The sequence below is a fragment of the Furipterus horrens genome, unplaced genomic scaffold (assembly GCF_987537825.1).
Source record: "Furipterus horrens unplaced genomic scaffold, mFurHor1.1.pri manual_scaffold_4, whole genome shotgun sequence".
In the NCBI taxonomy this organism is placed as follows: Eukaryota; Metazoa; Chordata; class Mammalia; order Chiroptera; family Furipteridae; genus Furipterus; species Furipterus horrens.
The window spans coordinates 66,786,171-66,803,187 of record NW_028327174.1 but is presented as its reverse complement, the minus strand read 5'-3'; the positions used below and the strand labels follow the sequence as shown (position 1 = coordinate 66,803,187).

General features: G+C 37.7%; 1 long non-coding RNA gene and 1 pseudogene across 2 annotated transcripts; one reads left to right on the top strand and one right to left on the bottom strand.

Annotated features, from left to right (window-relative positions):
- Positions 1-864: 864 nt before the first annotated feature.
- LOC150012138 (uncharacterized) lies at positions 865-6,299 on the top strand. Of its 2 annotated transcripts, XR_016510708.1 has the most exons (4): positions 865-897; positions 994-1,150; positions 1,814-3,074; positions 6,241-6,299. It is a non-coding gene; the product is annotated as an uncharacterized LOC150012138 (long non-coding RNA). The 2 variants fall into 2 exon arrangements; XR_016510707.1 differs by lacking the exon at positions 865-897 and having other exon boundaries at positions 939-1,150.
- Positions 6,300-15,950: 9,651 nt separating this feature from the next.
- LOC150012137 (cytochrome c oxidase subunit 7B, mitochondrial pseudogene) lies at positions 15,951-16,186 on the bottom strand (annotated as a pseudogene).
- Between the last annotated feature and the right edge of the window lie 831 nt (positions 16,187-17,017).

Below are 17,017 nucleotides of genomic sequence, written 5' to 3'. Positions count from 1 at the left end.
CCCAGTATTTAATATCTCTTAACTTCCTTCTTCCCCTCGTGGTTTGGAGGCTCCACCCTTTGAGGTATGTGGAAAACAGGAATTATTTTTTGGTTCACTGACTTTAAAAGGTTAAAAGAATTAACCTACAGGATATGATGAAATGAAACTGTTGAAAGGCTTGGCTCAGCAAGAATTGGTATTAGCCCCTCTTCCAAAACAAGAACTTTCTCATATTATAATTTAAGAAACTATAAAGAAAAGAAAAACAAATGAATACTTTACACAACTGAAAATTCATTTCATTAAACTGTTTTGTGTGCATTTACTATGTTGTCTCATCTTTTTCAATTAAATTATTTTATATACTCTTTGCAGAAAAGAACATGACACATTGTCTGTCATTTTAATAGGTATATAGCACAACACCATGTTGCTCAGCCAGATTTCTACTCTACCTTTTTTTTGTTACTATGATAATTCTTTTGTTTATAAATAAGCCTTGGAGAATAACATTTCTAACTTTTTTTCAACAACTTCTTATCTCAGGTTTCCATGTTAGAACATAGAGATCATCATAACATAGGGCAAGTTGATAATCAAACCTACAGAAGAAGAGTAGAATATGCCATTCAAAAACCTGCCCCTTTGCCATAAGGATTATTTTTGCATTGAAGGCAATTGAGAAGAAGCATATCCATAAAAAGCTCTCTGTACTATTTGCCTGAAAGCAGATCGTAAATCTGTACAGAAGTTAATCACCTACAATCCTAGACATTTATCAACCCTGAGGGTGCTACATAACAAACTTGACTGACTAGCAACTGTCTTCCATTAGTTCCCCATAAATTTAGTTCCCACAGTTTGCTGCCCTCTGAAGTCTAAGACTCATTTCCTCAGACTTGGTGAAGATGCTATGTAAGCCCAAGTTCCAGCCACAACTTTGAGTATACATGAGATATACATGTTAATAAACATGTTTGTTTTTTCTTGTTGATCTGTTTTTTATTACAGAGACCCAGCTGAAACCCTGAAAGGATAGAAAGGAAGAGATTCTTTTCCTCCTGTAGAGTTTCTGGCAATGAGGATGAGACAGTAAAAGACTGGGATACTCTACTGTCCCTAGAGACTGCAATGGAGATATGGGATAACCAACCACAGATAGCAGAAGGTAAGAATTCTTACCATGGTAGTGTTCCATATCTGACTAGTCAAGAGAGGAGAATAAAAATTTCTCCTTGTTCTTTCCTTTCCAAATTTACAATGGCAGAAGAAAAAGATTTGTAAAAATAGATCTTGAGTTGTAACTCTTGAAATTTTTGTTTTGGGTACCCATAGGCTATTGATTCTTAGCCTGCCAGAAGTAGTCATGTTTTCTTTTGTCTCTGTTTTTTGTATCATTTTTCATAAGGATAAAAATCATAAGATGAGCATCTCCATTTGTCTTATTTTATGTATGAAAAGCTTGACTTTGTAACCAGTGAGAATATTCTCTGGTTTCTGCCACTTGGGGATGAGGGAGGAACTTAGATTGTCAAGCTTGCAAAGGGCAGTTAGCTGGCCAGCTGGCTAGGAGCCTAAGACATGTGACAAGCAACATTTTCTTTGTCCAACCACGCCAGCTTTCAGGGAAGTTTGTCTTAATGAAGAGTCCCAGTATATAAGGGGCCATTGTCATCTCTACCTTTGTTACCATGTTTGTGCTGCAAAAATTCAGATCTTTATATCTCCTTTCCAGTGCACAAATTAATGGGTCTGTGATTTAAGGTGTCTCACTTTGTGAGAGATAGAAGTTTCTTTACTACCTATGACAATGAGGCCTTTGTTTTCTTAGACTATCTTTGGAGTGGTTCTGCATCCTGAGAAGTCTGCATCTTTTACATGCTCTTTGGAGACAGTTTGTGTCCATGCTTAAGTGATAAAAGGGCTTATTGGTATGCAGTCACAACTGAAATATGTGTATCTTTGAAGATCTGGATCTCTACATCTAAAAAAAATTTTATGAGCTCTTATCCTAAACAAATGTCTTATTGGAAGAAATAAAAAATAGATACAGAAGAATGTCTTAGTGTGAAAAAACCCACTAAACAGGAGAAGATATTTGCAGCGATATCTTGTTTATATCCAAAATAAACAAAGAACTCATATAGCTCAACACCAAACCAACAATTCAATTAAAAAATCAGCAGAGGAACCCTGACTGGTGTTGCTCAGTTGGTTGAGCATCATCCTGCAAAGCAAAAGGTCACCAGTTCAACTGCGACTCAGGGCACATGCCTGGGATGTTTGGTTCCTGATCCATTGCATGTACAAGAGGCAATCAATTGATGTTTCGCTCTCAAATCAATGTTTCTCTCCCTCTCTTTCTTCCTGCCTTCCCTCTCTTTAAAAATAAATAAAAATAAAATCTTTTAAAAAATGGGCAGAGGACCTGAACAAACACTCCTCCCAAGAAGACATACAAATAGCCAACAGATATATGAAAAAATGCTTAACTTCACTAGCTACTGGGGAAATGAAAATCAAAACTACAATGAGATACCACCTCACACCTGTTAGAATGGCTATTATCAACAAGACAAGTAACAACAGTTTTGGAGAGATTGTGAAGGAAAAGGAACCCTAAATCACTGCTGGTGAAAATGTAAACTGGTACAGCCACTATGGAAAACAGATATGGAATTTCCTCAAAAAATTATAAATAGAGTTATCATATAACCGAATGACCTCTCTTCTGGGTATCTACCAAAAAAAATAGAAAACAGTTATTCATGAAGATATATGTGCCCCTATGTTCATTACTGCATTATTCACAGTGGCCAAGACATGGAAAAAACCAGTGTCCTTCAATAGAGGATTGGATAAAGAAGATGTGGTATATACACTCAATAGAATACTACTCAGCCATAAGAAAAGATAAAATGCTGTCATTGGTGATATAATGGGTAGATCTTGAGAGCATCATGCTAAGCAAAATCAGTCGGAAAAAAGTTGAGAACCATATGATCTCATTCACATGTGGAATAGAAAACTGAAAGCAACAAATGAACAAACAAGAAAAACAAACAAAAAAACAAGAAACCTCATAGACTCAGGTAACAGTATGGTGGTTACCAGAGGGAAGGGGAGTGGAGGGGGTAGTAAAGGGTAAAGGGGATCAAATATACTGTGACAGAAAAATATTTGACTTTGGATGGTGGGCACACAATGCAACATACAGATGATGTATCACAGAATTGTGCACTTGAAACCTATATAATTTTATTAACCAATATTACCCCCCCAAATTTAACTTTAAAAAATACAAAAAACAAACAAAAACCAAGTAACGACAAAAGTACTTTTTTAACAAGTTTAGGAGGTGGAGATCAGGCTTTAAACAAATGTCAAACCCTGACCAGTGTGGCTCAGTTGGTTGGGTGTCATCCTGCAGGGAAAAAGGTCACTAGTTTGAATCCTCATTGGGGCACGAGCCTGGGTTGAGGGTTTGGTCCCTGGTAGGGGTGCATGCCAGGAGGCAACTGATAAATGTTTTTCTCTTGCATTGATATTTCCCTCCTTTTATCTTTCCCTCCTTTCCCCTCTCTCTAAAAATAAATAAATAAATAAATTTTTAAATGTCAAAACTGCAACTTACACTGAAGCAGGGGTGAAACTTGCATAAATCCTAATAGCCAGGAAATAGCTTTGGCAAATGCAACAAAAGCTTGATTTATTGTCCCTTATTCTGTAAGCAGACCACACAAGGTCCAAGACTTCCTATATTTTGAGCTTTTACTGAAAAAACAATTCATTGGACTAATTCCCTTAAAAAAATTAAATAGTTATTACCCTAGATTTTTGATAAGAGACAAATATGCCCCTGAGCTCCTTCTTAGATAAAAACCCACTTTCTTTCTCAGTCCTTTGGAAATATTAATCTTACCATGGGTAAGCATCCAAGGAAATAATTGCTGACTAAAGCAACCCCTGAGACAGGGGAGCTCAGGGACAGTTTTAAAAACAAACTGTTCCTTGATATTTCCATAGGCTCCCTTGGCCAGAACTTAGTCCATAGACTCCATAAGATTACCTATTAAAGACAAATAAAAAGTGTCAGTCTTCTCCATAAACATTGGTAATACACTTAGTCATCTGAGAGGGTAAACTGAACTTTTTCCATCTGCCAGAAACACCATTTAAAGTTGGTTTGATGCCCAGTCAGGGCACATCCCTTTGTTGTGGGCCAGGTCCCTGGCTAGGGGCTTGCAAGAGGCAGGCAACTGATGTTTCTCTCTCACATCGTTGTTTCCCTCCCTCTCTTTCTCCTGCCCTTCCTCCCTCTCTGAAAATAAATAAATAAAATTTAAAAAAAATATTTTCTTAATGTATGTTAACATGGCAGAAAAAAAAGCCATACGCTTAACTTTTTAAGTTCTTTGTTTCTGTGATTTTTGCAACTTACTTAGTCAACAAGAAAAATAACTTAAAATGATAGTTAACTTTTAATTTCTTATAAAATTTTCATGGCAATTCAAGCACAATTGTTAAAGTGAATTAAATGGATATAAATGGAATAAAAGTTTATAAATGCACTTTGCAACAATGATTGTGTTTTATAAAATATATCTGCTTAAAAATAGTTTTCAAAATATTTTTTATTATTTTAACTTAAACACGGGTTTAAGTTTATCTATTTTGGCTTCTTATCAAAGAGAAACTGAAGATATTTGGGCTTATTAATAAAATGTAGTTTATGAAAAGGCATATATCTAAACAACTATAAGCCAAAAGTTAGACAACTTGGGTAAAATAGATAAATTCCTAGAACATACAATCTTCCAAAACTGAATAAAAAATAATCAGAAAACCTGAATAGACCAATTATAACTAATGAAATAGAGCAGTAATTTAAAAGCTCCCAGCAAACAAAAGTCTTGGACCAGATGGCTTCAAAGGCAAATTTACCAAACATTCAAAGGAGAACTAACACCTGTCCTTCTCAAACTACTCCAAAAAATTCAAGAGGAAGGGAAACTCCCAAACTTATTTCATGAGGCCAGCATTACCCTAACTCCAAAGCCAGATAAAGACACTACAAAGAATCAGAATTATAGCCCAATATCCTTGATGAATATAAATGCTAAAATCCTCAACAAAATACGAGCTAAACAAATCCAGCAAAGTGGGAATAGAGAGATCATACCTAAGCATAATAAAGGCCATATATGACAAATCCCCAGCCAACATCATACTCAATGGGCAAAAATTAAAAGTGTTTCCCTTAAGATCAGAAGTAAGACAGGGATATCCACTTTCACCATTCTTATTTAACATAGTAATGGAAGTACTAGCAAGACAATCAGACAAGAAGATATAAAAGGCATCCAAATTGGAAAACAGGAAGTAAAACTTATTATTCTCAGATGCCGTGGTATTGTGTATAGAAAACTCTAAAGACTCCACCAAAAAACTACTAGATCTAATAAATGAATTTGGCAAAGTAGCAGAATACAAAATTCATATTTAGATATTGGTGGCCTTTTTAAAAATATTTTTTAAATTTATTTTTAGAGAGAGGGGACAGGAAGGGAGATGAAAGAGAGGGAGAGAAACATCGATATAAGAGAGAAACAAGTATTAGTTGCCTTTTGCACATGCTTTAACTGAAGACCGAACCCACAGCATAGGCATGTGCCCTGACTGGGAATCAAACCAGCAACCTTTTGCTTTGCAGGACGATACCCAACCAACTGAGCCACACTGGTCAGAGAAATCGGTGGCAATTTTACACACCAATAAAAGACTATCAATATAAGGGACAAAGAAACCAATGACTCTCAAACCAGTAGAAAATAGTTAACAGCAAAGGACAAATGTAAATGAACCTTGAATTAGGGGGTCAGTCTCTGAGTCAACAGTAAAGCAAGGGAAAATATTAGCAAACAAGTCAGGATAGAACATTCCACAACTCATCACAAATGTCTCTAAGAGCAAAAGGGGAAGATATTCAACCCAAATGTAGGGACTCTAGGACTCTTCAAAGGAGAGCTGGAGATAGGTTTACCATCACATTGAAACACAGGTGGATTCTTCAAAGGAGAGCTAGGGACAGCTTTATCGCCAAACCGAAACAGGGCAAGGGAGAGCTGGAAACAGACCCCTCACTAAATTACGTTAGATTCTAGCTCCTGAGTATCCAGTAATGGAGAAAAGGGGGAGATGGGGTGAGGGTGGGGGCTACTCGCATTAGTATAAAACCAGTTTGCTTTTTTTGCTTAGGTGTGAATACTCCTGACTGTGCCCAGCCCTGCAGACCCATGAATAAACATATGCCTCGTTTACTGCTGAAGTCCTGTGTCCCGGTGTTTTTATTGTGAGTGTTTCTCAAATCAGAAAGATAAATTAAGACAACAATCCCACTTACCATTCCAAGAGCGTACAATGGAGTAAAGACAATCTCTTCAATAAATGGTGTTGGGAAAATTAGATACATGCAAAAAAAGTGACACTAGACCATCAAATTACACCATATACAAGACTAAATTCAAAATGGATAAAAAACTTAAATGCAGGTCACAAAACCATAAAAATCTTAGGAGAAAACATAGGTAGTAAAATCTCAGACATATCTTGTAGCAATATTTTTGCCACTATATCTCCTCCAGCAAGTGAAACAATGAAAAAAATAAACAGGGAAGAGACCTGTGGATCTACTGTTAAGCGATAACGAACAGAAAGTATATTCCCTCTCTTCCTTAGAAGCTGATGCCTGGTCACTTACATATAAAACCAGAAAACAGATTGCCCCTTAATGGGTTCCTTTGGCCAAAGGAGACAACAGTATTTTACCATTTTCTGTTTCTCCTTATTCTGGGTCCAGGGATCCTCTCCCCACTAACCCCCTCATGAGCTCACTTGTCCATGCCCTGTACATTCTTCCTAATGGACTATTGGGCACATTACAGAGAGAAAGGGGGCTCTTTCACATGGCACCTTGGTGTAAAACCCAACAACTAGTGTTGGGGAAAACAGGTCTTTATTTATAATATTCCAACCAGGGGAGGGCAGTGAGCACTCCAGCTCAGAGCCTTGTTCTCCCACAGGACCCAGCACTTCCCTTGCTCCCCCAAAGGCTATAAGCCAAAAACATTCCCAGAAGTTCCCCATCCCTTATCTGTCAGCTATCTCCTTCAGGATCTGGGGTACGGTGCCATTGGCCTCTGTATAACAGTTCAGGAAAACGTGTGCCATATTGCACTGGATCATGCACAGTTCTCCCTTTCCAAGCTGCATGGAGTTCTCCTCCATCCTCCTTGCAAACTGCATGGATCTCCTCCTCTCCTTTCTTTAAAAATAATTGCTGCCTATTTTTAAATCCCTGACTGCTCCTGTGATGCAGTTGGCATGGTAACCAGTTCTGATAATTCATAGAACCTTGTGCAGGCTCTGTATGTTCTTTCTGCACCATTCCATGTCAAAACCCCTCCCATCTCCTTGAGGCCTTGGAAGAACCAAAGCCATTTGCATAACTGAGACACTAACTACTAGCCATAGTCATGCAAATCATCTTAAAAACTGTTCCCTTTTCCCCATCCCCCAACCCACAGGCTCTGGGGATTTTTGGAGACCCCCACTCTGTCACAATCCCTCTCAGACTTAAGACAATAATTTTATAAAGGACAATGGGTGAAGGTCTTGTGCTCCTCTAGCTGCTTCCTGATGGATATAGTTGTCGTCCTGCCTACCCTGGGATCTAGAAATCCATAATAAGAGTAGGGGTGGAGGGAAGTGTGGTCTTCCCACATGGGGAAGAATCTTGCAGAGTCCAGGTCAGTTGGCTGTTTCCAGGTATCAGCACACTCAGTTTCCAAAGGTTGGCACTGTTGGACAAGCTGGCATCCTTGTCATATTCTGGGGGCACTAGATTTGGCAACAGGGTTAAAAGACATCATTGAAATCATAACCACTAGATGACAAAAGGCAGGGATTAATTTCTCAATGTCCCATATTAGGGAAAAAAATGGCTTCTTTGGAGAAAGGTGCGCACAGTGTGTCACATCTATCTGAAGCCCTTTGCCCACTAAGTTTGGGCTGAGGGGAATATTTTAGGATTTACCCCTTCTCAGACCTCTGGGCCCTTTCTGTCCAAGCCATTAGGACAGGAAAGAGAAACCAGTTTTAAAATGAAGCCTACAGACCATCCCATACTTCACCAACTCAACCACTTAGTTCAGCCAAACTGTTGAGTCTCAGGAGGCAGCGATGCAGACAGGATTAAGTGAGGCCTATATGTACAGACAATCACTCAGGTAATGAGATCATAGGTTTATGCCCTATGAAAACAGAAAGAACACGCATGTTAATTCACACAACACAATCCACAAACCACTCTCTAAATCTGTGAGACTGTCTTATTGGAAAGACATCCAGTTGCAAGGCATTTGGCATTCTTCTTGCCTGTAAATTAAGCATCTTTGATAATGTCACAGACCTGGTTTAACTTTCAAATGAAAACAAACTTTAAATGAAAATAAACTTTATAGACAGTTAGCTGTACTAGTTTATAGTCTACCACTGAGCATTGTGATTTTCCTTGAGTCATGATTTTTCTTCTTAAGATTACCCTCCTTGTCAGTAAAGGGACTGCATTAAGTCCAGTTTTAATTTAGCCTGTTCATTTGCATAAACACAACAAGAGCAGTGATTGATCACATATGATTTGCTTTAAGTCTGCTTTGCTGGAACTTATACACGGAATCTTCAGGTTGACTGTTAGTCTGCCCTTCAGGGCACAGAAGCTGAGCCACACACCTGCCATTCAGACTTGCCTGTAAACACCTGCTTTTTCCAAGTCCTTCAGGTTCTCTGTTGTCTCTTAAGGTTCCTTCTAGCCATCTTTCAGGAAAGGTGGAGTGGGCAAAGGGGTAGAAATGGGGACAGAATGAGACTTTCCTTAGGTAAATGAGAGTGATGGGGGACTCAAATGTTGGAAAATTTTAGTTTTAGGTAACAGCTAATAAGCTTAGTAACTAATGTATGTAAAGGCTATTGTTTCAGGAACTGGAGATATGACCCACCTTGACTCCAGGAAACCATAAGTAGTTCCACCTTTGTGCCTCAGGAGGACTGCAAGCAATCAAGATGGTATCTGAACCATTGTGCTCCAAGGTAATCACTGCCCAGGACAGAAAGACCACAGCCCAGGACCCAAAGACCACAGCCCAGGGCACAAAGGCCACTTCCCAGGACACAGACAAAAGAATGCTGCAGCTCTTATCCAATTAACTTTTTTTCTGAATTCCAAACCCCTTACCTACACTTTTCTTTTCCTTATAAAAAGGGCTCTTTTATACTAGAATTTAAGATAGTTTGTTAGGGTACAAACCCGCTGTCTTCACAGATCGCCAACCATCTAAATAAAGCGCCCATAGAGATTCAATCCCTGTCTCCGCTTATTGGGTCTGATAGATGACAGGCAGCACGGACACCAGCTTTTCTGGTTTCAGGAGCACAATGCAGTGGACAGGTGATGTTTGATTGAACTGTACACTTGAAACCTGTATGGTTTTGCAAACCAATGTCACCTCAATAAATTCAATTAAAAAGGAAAGAGCATGTCTCTGGAAATTATGAAATGATGTATTCATGAATTTGCTAATCTATTACGAAATGTCAGAATGTGGCAGACAGCTCACAGTTGCTTACTTCTTAGCTTTAATGGAAAATTAAGGCTACTAAAGGTTAAGAATTCTAATCTGTAAGTTAATGAAACTACTATAAATAATTAGGGTAAAGAAAAAAACTGTGTGCCAAGTGTACAATTTTTAATGTACGTCAGCATGGCAGAAAAAAAGCCTATGTTTAACTTTTAAGTTCTTTGTTTTTGTGATTTTTACAAGTAAAGTAAGATGTGTTTTGGGTAGCAAAAGGTTTGAAGTATGAGGATGCATTTTTGCTAAGGGAAGAGAAGAGTAATTTTGTCCTAATTTAGATGTTATTTAAAGGTTATTTTAGACTAGCAGAAAAAAATGGATAAAGGATAAAACCTAAATAGGCATAGAAAGTGAGGCAGAGAGAGAAGTGAAGGGAGAAAAAAAGGGAGGAATTCTTTTTTTAAAAAATATTTTATTTATTTATTTTATTTACTTAGGGAGGGAGAAAAAGAGGAAGAGAAACATCAATGTGTGGTTGCTTCTCATGTGTCCCCAACTGGGGACCTGGCCCATAACCCAGGCATTTGCCCTGACTGGGAATTGAACTGGCAACCCTTTGGTTCACAGGCCAGTGCTCAATACACTGAGCCACACCAGCCAGGAAAAGGGAGGAATTCTTATCTTATGTGGTCAAGCTGGTAAAAATGGAATGAAGTTATCCTAAGAGTTTTTAAAATAAGCTTTAATAGCAATAGTGTGTCTGTGCAAAACTAGAGTTTAATTTTCTCTCTCTGGTAAAAGGACAAAGTTTTCTTGGATTATTGTAAAAGATTTCTCTTTGCCTTTTAAATAATTTGCCTGGGAAACAAGGATTTTTTTTGTCCTGTCAGAATAATTACCTGTGCTTCTTCTTTATTGGGCCTTTGATTACTTAAGAAAACTTCAGTATTCAAAGAGATAAGTTTTTTTCCTCAACTGTGTTACTTCTCACATTTGCTTTTGAAATCTTTTATTGTCACTTTGGTTAAATTAAGTAACCAAGTTTATTTTATAATAACCCTTGGTCCTGTTTAATCAATGTTCAGACTTTCTGACATTTTTAAAAACTTCCCCCAAATCAAATTCTAAATAAAGTCTTCTTGACTTTCAACTGACTGAGATTTTATAAAAGGCCTCTGGCAAAGATTTGTCCTTATAAATAAAGAAGTGTTAAACTAATCAGGTTTATTTGCTATATTAAACTACATGGCAAACATTGTTAAATAAAAGTGATATTTAACAGTTCCTTGGGTTATCTTTGTATGGGTATATGTTATTAATACAAGTGTTCCAGAAACTGTGTAAAATTTCTAGAAGTCAGATATGTCCTGGTATAATGTTATCTGTTGTAATTTCAGTTATCATCTTAAAATGCTATATGTCACAGAAATCACCCCCAATTTCTTTTTCCAATTATATTTAAACAAACTCTCATCAAATCTTTAATCACATCATTTTAAGTTCTTTGTCCTAACCTTTCTCATCTAACACTCAACATTAGAGGTAATCCCTTTTTAACATTTTGGCTATTTCTTCTTGTATTTACTGCCATATATCTCAAGAGCATGTTTATTCTACTCTGTCTTGATTTTCAATCCCAGACATTTTCTATTTATTTCCACCAAGGAAGATGAGAATTGAGCTCTCTCTCAATTCCCATCTTGTTGTTCCTCCTTATAAGGAAGCAGTCACACTCACAGATGAGTCTAATATGACAGCATAATTTGGTTGTGTCTCCATTCTTAAAGATTTTTTTTTTTTTTTTTTTTTTTTTTTTTGGTATTAGTTGTTGCTTTGTTTTTGTTTGCTTAGCTGTCCAGGTACTTATTCTTGTATTAATTACTTACCCAAAGACTCAGTCAGGGTTGTCAGACTCCCTACAGTAGATTCAGACATTCCAGGCCATCTCTAAGTTAGATTTTCCCCAGGAGGCCCGCTCCCTCTTGGCTGCTCTTAATCTGTAGCACAGCTGCCAATGTTGGACAACACTTCTCTCTCCATCTTGGTAATGTCCTTCACATCCCTCCTGTGTTAGAACTCTGTTTCCTTTCTTATTTGCTCTCTCTTTAAAAAAAAAAAAAAAAAAAAAAAGGAACATGTCCTTTAGAGGCTTCCTGATAAAAGGTGCAAAGAGGCAGATTTTTTGTCCTTCCATATCTGAGAATGTCTTTTTCTTCTCTCACACTTGACTGTCTGACTAGATAAAGAATTCTAGGTTGAATATCATTATCCTTAAATCTTAATTTTTCTCTTTCTCCCTGGTGTTCTGAAATTTTATGATGGTGTACATTGCTATGGATTTTACTCCACATCATTGTACCGGCACTTCGTGGTCCTTCTGATCTGGAAATCTGTGTCCTTCAGTTTTGTGAATTTATTTTGTATTTCCTTTTCCTCTGTAATTCCATTTAAGAATGCCTATTAATTGGCTGTTTGATCGCATTAATCTCTACTTCTCTCAGTTTTTTCTCCTGTTTTTTATCTTTTTATTCTATTTCTGAGAATATATCTCAAATTTATTTCAACTCTTCTAATAAATGTTTAATTTATCTCAGGGGCTTCTTTTTTATTCTCTGATTATTTCTTTATTATAGCATCCTTGCTTGTTCCATGGATATGATATTTTGTCACTTCGCTGAGATATTCATTGCAGTTTAGTTCTTATTTTGTTTGGCCTCTGTTCTGAGTTCCTTATCTCTAAGTATTTCCTTTGAGCTGTCATTCACATTAATCACTTTTACCAAATATCTGGCAATCTTTGCTGGTTGTACATATTTAAGAGTTAAACATTAAGAAGCTGAGTGGAAATTTTGTGAGCTTGGGTGGAGCTCATCACCCGCAATTAGACAAGTAAGCCATTTCATTGTGGGCCTCAAATATTAGTATATGTAGGCATTTTCTCCAGGTTCAGACATTTATCTAAGAAAGGAATCATACCAGCTCCTGCCTGGGAGGTTATTTTGGCACCCAGACACCAAGGAAATCAGTAGGGGCAGCTTGAGAGCTAGGGGGCTGGCTTGCTGCTCCAGATTTTACTTATCTCCTTGTTTTCATTATAGCATTGTACCCCTTGCCCTTAGCTGTGCCTGTGTCCCAAGTCCAGAGTCTTTCTGGCTCATCCTCCCACAGAGAATACTCCGATTCTTGTTCAGGAATTGGAAAGGGACAGTGATCCAGTGTCCTAGCCAGCAGCAGCAGATCTAGGAATATAATAACTCTACATGTGCACTTCTAACCAGTAAACTTGGTTATAGCATTGCTATGCAGCTCTGTCTTTAGGATTAGTTATTTACTCTTCTCTAGGTTCTAAGGCAAGCACCAGTTTGCTTGTTACTGATTTTTCCTTCCGCAGACACTTAGGTGTCACCTCTCTTCATTATGTGATGTTACTTACCCCTTCCACACCCACTTCCTGTATCACAAAATTTTGACATTTCTCATCTATTGTTATCTTGTCTTCTTTTCCTTTGCCCTTGTGATTTATACCTTTAAAAACTTGTTTTGTTGCTATTTTATTGGGATTTGGGAAGGGAGCAAAAATAAACCTATATGTTCACCCTGTCACTTTTAACAGAGGTCCTATAGCACATTCTTTAGAATATCTTAAACCCTGGAATTTTATTTTTTCTTTTAAGGATGACTTTAGTTTGGGGGATTAGTCAAAAGTCTGAGAAATTGTTGGTCAAATTCCTTTTTCCAGGCTTGTAGCCCCCAATACACCATATTCATTATTTTCTCTCTAACATGGAAAACAAATAGAAAGAATAAATTATGAATATTGTCTATCACAATGCAACAAAATAATCTGAGATGTATAAGCACCTTTCCCAAAAAGATAAAATGCATATATTGCATCAAATAAAACAGAGAGAACATACAAAATTTCTGGGGAAAGAAATCTCTGTGTCAAAATCATGCTTGCTTGCTCTCTTGCTTTTAAGTAAGTTGCTCTTTAAACTTACCTCAAATGATAAAATAGAATTATAATTGAATGTTATTACTGCCCATAACTTCAACTCCAGGAGAAATAACTTAAGAGGATCAACATGCCCGTCTTCCTTTGAAGTGGTCACACAATAGCATGCTATCAGTTTGGTTCTGGATGGCAAGCAAATACTTCCTTATTGCACCAAATAAAACATAAGTCCATAACTGTTAAGATGTCTAATAAACCCTGGCTGGTGTGGCTCAGTGGATTGAGTGTCAGCCCATAGTGTCACCAGTTTGATTCCCAGTCAGGGCACTGGTTGAGGGGTGTGAGAGGCAACCATACATTGATGTTTCTCTCCCTCTCTTTCTCCCTCCTTCCCCCTCTCTCTAAAAATAAATAAATAAAATCTTTAAAAAAAAAAGATGTCTAATAAGATAAATTAATCTCATCAGAGGAAGGCTGAAACTAGCCTGGGTAATAACTAGATGTTCTTTAGCATTGACTTGGGAAAAATATAAAGAGAACCAAAGATCACTTCTTTTAACAGCTTTCTCTCTTTGGATTCTGAAAATATATCTAATTATTTATAATTAAAGAATTAAAATTAGGTATACCCTGAAAAAAGTTCTTCCTAATTTTTTATTAAATCATAAGAACCAAGTAGTCTCTTAGAATCAAATTAGTAAATGATCTTAGAAGCTAGCAGAAAGAGACTGCAATTGAAAAATAAGGGTAACTACAAAATGATGTCATTTTGTGTGGTTCAGAATCTTTCTTCATAAACAGATACAGAAGCACAATGTCTTTTGAGTTCTGCCAGCATAGATTTTAAAATTTGTACAGCATCCTCTGATGACCACTTTTAAAGGTAGCATATAGTTGGAAATATGTGTTTGGATACTGCAGGGGAGTAAAAAAATCTTTTTTTGTTTGTTTTTTTATTTGTTTTCTAAAATATTCCAGTAATGCATTAAACAAAAAGCCATTAAAAAGTTATTAAAAACTTCATCAGTTCAGGTAGCCCCATGTAATTAATTCTTATTCTGCTATATAAAAGTAACCCGAGAGAATATCTCAGTACAATTCTGTTATTGTAGAATCGTTTTTATTGCATACATTAATTCTTTAAAAAGACTTTAAAAAGATCTTACAAGAATGACATTATAGTTCTTGGACTGAAACACAAGTTGCCAAGATCCTGGAACACTGTGTCTCATGGAAGCTTTTGTTTGGGAGACTAAGTCCTTTGACGGGCAGGATAAACTGGGGAGGAGATTCACTGAGGCCATGGTTTGAGGAGGCAAATTTGGCCAGATCTAGGATGATAGACCTTTGAACTTCCTGGTTTAATGTGTGTTGGGGCCCTGCATCCCACTTTCATGTGGTATCAAGAGCAAAAGATAGGGGTCTCTTGGAGGGTTGCTGGGAAATTTGAACACTAACTGCCTTGCCTCAGGACTCAGTGAATCTCAGAAAAGGAGCACCCTGCCTTTGAGTGAACCACAGCAGCTTGGGCACTAACCTCTATAAACATTTCAGGCATGACCATGATGGATGGAAGCTCTAGGGTCTTCCTCAAGTAGAAACTCCTGGACATCTGCACATGTGTTAAAATAGGATCAGCTAAAGAACCTAAAAATGATTAATTTCCTCAACACTGGGGAAGTGAGGCTTAGAGATACATTTCGTTTGATTTAGAAAAATAAAGCAAAGTGATGTTTCTTGTACCCACTTATGATACCACAAATTCATAACTACTACATTATTGATCTAGACTATTTGATTTAGACTTGCCTGCTCTGATTAGAATGTGACTGGAGAGTTGGAAGTGAGATAGTTCCTGGGAACCCTAGAGATTAAACTATTTTCCTGAAAATGACTCTTTGGTTCCATGACTCAGGTCACCACTAACCCAGAGGTAAGCCTAAGTGTTTTGGTTTTCAGTGACTGAAACAATTGGGACAGACCTCTCTGTCTTAATAGTCTTGTTTCACTATAATTCATGCCAGCACTGTTTTTGTGGTTGTTTCTGCAATTCTGTCTTCTCTATTAGTATGAAATAATTAAAATCTCTTTGTATGAGTTTATGAGGAGCATGAAAAACTGTATGAGACAAAATAGTCTTCAAAAGTAACAGGCACTGATCAACTAAAATTGTTTGTATTAATGGAAGAAGGCATTGGCATGGGTTTAGTCAAAGAGCAGAAATTATCACTTGTCAGTGAAGCAGGTCCATTTTCTTTTTTTTAAAGGTTTCAAATGTACTTTCTCCAATAATGCCATATTTTAATGGGTACACAGTGCTTTCACTTGACATTAGTTACAGTTGGTTTTGAGATAATTCATTATTATACCAGCTGGGATGATTATTGATCTCCCCATTCCTTTGGGGTGACTCTGCCAATAGGGGCCAGATTACACTCTATTCCAATTTGTGTTGTTGTATATACCCATGTAGCAACACAGAAAGTGGCTCTACTAGCTAATAGAGTGTTGCCATATTTGTCATGGAAAGCAGGCGTTCATTTCTGGTAGATCTGCCTTGCCATTACTTGCTTCGAACTGGGAGATGACCTAGCATGTTTTTGGCCAATGGAAACATTGTGAGGCTGAAGACAGAACTGCAGCAACTGCAGCTGCTGGTTTGTTGGAACTTCGCATCAAGTACTCTTGCAAAAAACCTTCATTTCCTTGAAGCCGTTAAGAATCTTGGTAGACCATGGTTAGGGCAGCTGCGATGGTCCTGTCCCTGTGGAGTTGGCTCAAGGATGCTGAGAACCTAGTGTCATCTCTGTCATCTTTGGCAGCATGACTCCCAGAAGATGCAGAGGTGGGAGAGTTGGAAGGGTGGAGCCTAGGGTAGAGAAAAAACAACGCCTTCTTTCTTTCTAGGGGCTGACAGGTTAAGGTGAAGTAAATTCTCACCCAACTAGTGGAGCTGCTGCCCTTCAGTGAGCTGTGTAACAGTCTTGGGAACAGGACCAGCACTCCTAGCAGCTGCTCCCCACAAGTCCAGCTGAGACAGGGTGACTTCCTGGGGGAACACTTCCTGCCTTAGAAGCAGGGCTCAACCCCAATCCAAAGGTGCAATTTTGTTGGCCCCTTGGGTGCATAGGATGCTGGCAAATGATAAATATTATGGGTTTGCCTAATCCAGACCAGTGTATTTTTCCCCTAAGCATTAGTGATCACTTTCTTTTCTTTCAGTTCTCAATATTCCTGTAATTTAAACTCCTGCTCTTGGCAAAATAACAAGGTAATTTCTTTCCTGGGTCTCCTGACACTAACCAAACTTCAGAAATCATGTAACTTTGTGCACTTAATTTACTGTATGGTCTTGCTACTGTTGTCTTTTGAGTCAGGTAACTAACTGGTTCATACCTAGAGGAAATAACATAATTTAACATGCACCAGAGGAATTATTTCTACTGTA